We start from the raw sequence: 6,000 nt of genomic DNA, 5'->3' as shown, positions 1-6,000 counted from the left end.
ATGATGGAATTGAACCAAATATGGCACACAGAACTCCCACGACTGAACAGAAAACATATATCAGTGATTGCTTTGGGGCGGGGGGGGGGGGGATACTGCTTGCTTACCCTTGAAAATTACCTAGGGCCGCCTCTGTGTGCACACACACATATACACAAATATATACACACACAAAACACATATACACAGACTAGGCCACAGGAATGGTGGGAGTTGACGTTCAAAACACCTAAAGGAAGGACCCCAGTTTTGCTCACGCCTGGTGTAGATGCCCCCTTAAACTCTCTACTGGCAGTAGAAACAAGTTTAGAAAGATGTTAGCTATGACATTTCAATTCTAGATGCGTTTCCAATCGCTAACCGAGGGAAAATGCTGCCCGAGGAGGGCCAAAGGAAGGGCGGGAGGGGAGCTCTGGGACGACGCTCGCCCTCCTTCCCGCGAAGGGATCTCTCTCTCTCTCTCTCTCCCCCTCCCCCTCCCCCTCCCATTGGCTCCAGCGGAGGCCGAACTTCAGCGCGGAGCAGCCCCGAAGGGCCCGGAGAGGGAGGAACGCGCCATCCACGCTCGACCAATCACGGCGCGCCGGGAGCGATTCAAACGCGGCGGCTCGACCAATGAGGCGTCTTGGCGCCTCGCCGCTCGCGCCAGCCCCCGCCTCACTTGGGGGCGTGGCTCCTCTCGCGCCCGTAACCGTCGCTGAAGGCGGTTGGCTCTCGCGCCCGTTCAAACCTTCGGCGTCTTTTTCGTCCGGCGGAGGAGTCGTCCGTGGCTCGGGTTTAGTCCAGGCTCAAACGCGGCAAGTCAGCGGGCCCGGCGGGCAGGTGAGGGCGCGTTGCCGGAGGGACCGGGCAAGCACACCCCTTGGGCGCCTTGCCCGGCAGAGAGAGGGAGAGGGAGAGGGAGAGGGCGGGCCTCCTCCTCCTCCCTCCTCCATTTTCTGAGGCCTTCGCAGGGTCTCGAGTTAGCGCCGTTCTTGCCTGAAGGCCGCGTGGGGGCGCCACCGAACCTGCAGAGATAGCTTCTCTTCAGGGAGGCGGACGTGGAGAGGAGAGGGGAGGGAGATTGAGATTCTACACCAGGCTTGGCCAAACTTGGGCCCTCCCTCCAGGTGTTTTGGTCTTCAACTCCCACCATTCCTGACAACCTCAGGCCCCTTCCTTTTCCCCCTCAGCCGCAAAAGGAAACGGCCTGAGGCTGTTAGGAATGGTGGGAGTTGAAGTCCAAAACATCTGGAGAGCACAAGTTTGCCCACTCCTGCACTACACAGTACAAATCCCAGGATTTCATAGCATAGAGCCATGGCAATTAAAGTGTTGTCAAGCTAAATTAATTCTGGGTTGTTGTAGGTTTTTTCGGGCTGTCTGGCAATGGTCTAGAGGCATTCTCTCCTGACGTTTCGCCTGCACTTTGGCAAGCATCCTCAGAGGTAGTGAGGTCTGTTGGAACGAGGCAAAAGGGTTTATATATCTGTGGAATGACCAGGGTGAGACAAAGGGCTCTTTTCTGCTGGAGCTAGGTGTGAATGTTTCAACTGACCACCTTGATTAGTATACAATGGCCTGACTGCGCCTGGGGCAAACTTTTGTTGAGAGGTAATTAGATGTCCCTGCCTGCTTCCTCTCTGTTGTTGTGCTGTTGCAATTTTAGAGTTTTTTAATAAATTAATTCTGCAGTGTATATATAATGCAGCTTGAACTTTTTATTTCATTTTTGGTGGGCAGTGTGGATCTATATATTATTTATTTATTTTCTACATTTATATGCCGCCTTTCTCACCCTGAAGGGGACTCAGAGAGGCTTACAAGTTATATATGCATACAATATATTATATTACTAGCATAGCACAATATTAGTATTACATATTACTGTATTGTACTATACCACTATGCTGTAATAATATTAGTAATGTTACATGTAATAAGACATATAAAATATTATATTGTATTGTTAGTATTGTATTCTCTTGCATTATAATATAAATATTATATATGTATACAATATATATTATTAGCACAGTACAATACTAGTATTATATATTACTATATTGTATTATACCGCTATACTGTAATACTATTATTATCACATCTGTATAAATAAAAATGTAATGTTCGTTTGTGGGATTAACAGAATTCAAAAACCACTAGACGAATTGGCACCAAATTGCACATGATACACTTAACAACCCAATGTATGTCCTTCACTCAAAAATTGATTTTGTCATTTGGGAGTTGCAGTTGCTGGGATTTATAGTTCACCTACAATCAAAGAGCATTCTGAACCCCACTAACGATGGAATTGAACCAAACTTGGCATACAGAACTCCCATGACCAATAGAAAATACTGGAAGGGTTTGGTGGGCAATGTCCTTTGGTTTTGGAGTTGCAGTTCACCTACATCCCGAGATCACCATGGACTCAAACAATGATGGATTTGGACCAAACTCTACGAATACTCGATATGTCCAAATGTAAACACTGATAGAGTTTGTGGGAAATAGAATCTTGACATTCGGGAGTTGTAGTTGCTGGTATTTATAGTTCACCTGCAATCACAGAGCATTCTGAATCCCACCAACGATAGAATTGGGCCAAACCTCCCACGCAGAACCCCCATGTGGGCCACAGCAAAGCATGGCAGGGGATGGCTAGTGTAACATAAAATATGTAATAGATCTAGCCATAGTTCTGTCTATTCTATAGAATTCATGCAGTTGGTACCACACGGCTCATTGTTATGGAATCCTTGGGGTTGTAGTTTGGTGAGGCAGGTGTCCTCTGACAGAAAAGGCTAAGGGCCCTGTCAAACTGCAGTTCCCATAATTCGAGTGGAGTCAGACTGCGTTGATTGTACAGTTTAGGGGCACCCCATGATGATGATGATGATGATGATAAAACTTTATTTCTACCCCGCCAACATCTCCCAAAAGGGACTCGGGATAGCTTACAAAGCTATCGTAATGTAACAATACATACGATGCAATAAATACAGATACATCAATATCAAAGAAAAATATAATTCACATCATCAATACATAAAACAATATGAAATTCAGTCAGTCCCATTGAACTCTTTCTGTCTCTTTTAACGTTGCGATTCCATTGTATGCAAGGATCTAAATATCCAAAAGGCAGAAGTTTTTAACCAGGACACTGTGGGAAATATATTTATTTATTTACTGCATGTTTATCCCACTTTATCTCAACCGGGGGGGGGGGGGGGGGGGAGGACTCACAGCAGCTTCAAAATTGGCATTTTTCAATGCTGCATTAAAACATAGAACTACATTATGCATTAAAATCATGAAACATCATAAAACAATACCATATAAATACATTAAATAAGCTGTTAAACATTGCACATAGACCCAAAATAATAATTTAGTTATTATTTATTTATATATTTACCCTATTTATGCCTCGCCTATCTCTACCCCAAGGGGTACTTAAGGCAGCTCACATAGGGCAATTATTCAATACCTTAAAACACATAGAAACTTTAAGTTGAAAATCAATTGAATTAAAATTAATACATATTAAACATTTAAAATTACATTAAATTTTAAAATAATGCCATCCAAAAGTTATAGTCTAAGAGCCCCTGGTGGCGCAGTGGGTTAAACTGCTGAACTTGATGATCGGAAGGTTGCAGGTTCGAATCCAGGAAGAGGTTTGAGCTCCTGCTGTTACCCCCAGGTTTTGCCAACCTATCAGTTCGAAACATGCAAATGTGAGTAGATCAATAGGTATCGCTCTGGCGGGAAGGTAATGGTGCTCCATGCTGTCAGGCCGGCCACATGACCTTGGAGGTGTCTATGTACAATGCTGGCTCTTCGGCTTAGAAATAGAGATAAGAACCAACTCCCAGATTTGTAGACTTGATGTCAGGGGAAAAGCTTTTCCTTTAGGCAGTTCTGTAGTCACTGCACATATTCTAATTATATTATTGCACTGTGCTATTCTCTGAAAGCCTGAACCCCCCAGAGCCAGGTTTTTACTCTCTTTTTGAAGGCTAGGAGGGAGGGGCTGATTTAATGTCACTAGGGAGGGAGTTCCACAGCCGAGGGATCACCACAGAGAAGGCCCTGTCTCTCGTCTCCACCAGTCGTGTTTTTGAAGAAAACACGACGATCTTAATCTCTGAGGTGGTTCATAGGTGAAGATGTGTTTGGACAGGTAAACTGGACCAGAACCGTTTAGGGCTTTATAGGCTAAAGCCAGAACTTTGAATTGTGCTTGGTAGCAGACTGGCAGCCATTGGAGTTGATGTAACAGGGAGGTTGTGTGCTCCCTCTACGCTGCTCCGGTGAGCAACCTGACCAATTGAAGCTGCCAAACAGTCTTCAAAGGCAACCCCACGTAGAGCACATTGCAGCAATCTATATGAATGTAACCATACCATGGACAACCGTGGCCGTTCTGGTTACATTCCATTCCATTCACTTCATAGCTAGGAGCCCCTGGTGGCGCAATGGGTTAAACCCTTGTGCTGGTAGGACTGCTGACCAAAAGGTTGGTGGTTTGAATATGAGGAGTAGGGTAAGCTCCCATCTGTCAGCTCCAGCTTCTCATGTGGGGATATGAGAGAGGCCTTCCACGGGATGGTAAAAACATCCGGGAGTTTCCTGGGCAACGTCCTTACAGATGGCCAATTCTCTCACACCAGAAGTGATTTGCAGTTTCTCATAGCTTCATAGCTGCATGTTGCCCTGTAGTATTCTCCAAACGCTTGGTTCCATAGTCTGGTTTTAACTTACTTTCTAAAGAACAGGAGGGTAGGAGTCAATCTGATTTCACTAGGAAGGGAGTTCCACATTCGATGAGCTACCACAGAAGGCCGTGAGAAATACATTGGGGAAATATGTCAGGGGGTTCTTGAGTGAAAATGTAAAAAAACCAAATCAACTGATTATATTTATTTTCCGACCTTCACTAATGTATACAATACATTACAGTCGTATTCATTTCATATCATGTTATGGTTGTTGCATATCTAAAAAAAAAAAAAACCTATTCTTCTCCATGCTTTGAAATTATGATAATTGTTAGACCTGATGCTGGATCACACATGATCCCAGTCTTGCTGTGTACAAACTGCTGTGTGACTTAGTATGGCAGCATAGAATATGTAAAAATGGAAGGAGATCTCATGAGTTTCATCTTTGATCTTATGAAGTATATGGGTGGGATTGAAATTGTGGGAAAGTTTGTAAAACATAATTTTGAATCTTCCTAAAATTTGATTTAAAGACATGCTAGTGTTGAGTGTTATCAAGCTGTCTGCTGCTACACCTGTTTTTCACCTGACTGGCAAAGGTGTCCGTGGAACAAAGAACCTCTGCCCTAAATTCCTAATCTCTGGCCTTTGGCAATGATCAGCAATTATTAGAACCAAAATTGGAAACATCTGCAGGACTAAGTGTTTTGGACCTCAACTTCTGGAAGTTTCAGGTTTTGGACATTGATCAGGGATTCTGGGAATCAAAATCTAAAGCACTCAGAGGACCAGAATTTGGTAATCATTGCTTTAAATGCACCATATTCTACCTGATGTTGGAAGCTAATCACGGTCAGTCTTGATTAGCACTTAGAGCAGTGGTTCTCAACCTGTGGGTTCCCAGATGTTTAGGCCTTCAACTCCCAGAAATCCTAACAGCTGGTAAACTGGCTGGGATTTCTTGGAGTTGTAGGCCAAAACACCTGGGAACCCACAGGTTGAGAACCACTGACTTAGTGGGGAGGCTGCCTTCAAATCCCAGATACTGTAGGCTTTAGAGCAGTAGTTCCCAAACTTTACTCCTCCCAAGGGTTTTGGGCAAGCACATACAATTCCTGGCAATTGGAGAAGCTTGCTTGGCTTTCTGGAAGTTGAAGTCCATTTATCTGGAAGATTAGTGTTTGGGAACCAGTGTTTTAGAACAGCTACCTCTGAAGATTCCTTGCCCAAGCAAAACACCATAAGATTCATGGAATCACCATTAATTGACAGGTAGCTGAAAGGC

The 6,000-nt window shown here is 44.3% G+C and overlaps 1 protein-coding gene across 1 annotated transcript in view; it reads left to right on the top strand.

The window, feature by feature from the left end:
- Window positions 1–666: 666 nt before the first annotated feature.
- The window catches only part of LBR (lamin B receptor), a 28,608-nt gene continuing 23,274 nt past the window's right edge, over window positions 667–6,000 (top strand). The window contains exon 1 of the mRNA XM_060754189.2: window positions 667–822. The gene's annotated coding sequence lies outside the window, so the exon portion shown is untranslated. The remainder of the gene's footprint in view (window positions 823–6,000) is intronic.

The sequence above is a fragment of the Anolis sagrei genome, chromosome 1 (genome assembly GCF_037176765.1).
Source record: "Anolis sagrei isolate rAnoSag1 chromosome 1, rAnoSag1.mat, whole genome shotgun sequence".
Classification (NCBI taxonomy): Eukaryota; Metazoa; Chordata; class Lepidosauria; order Squamata; family Dactyloidae; genus Anolis; species Anolis sagrei.
This window is presented reverse-complemented; position numbering and strand designations above follow the sequence as displayed.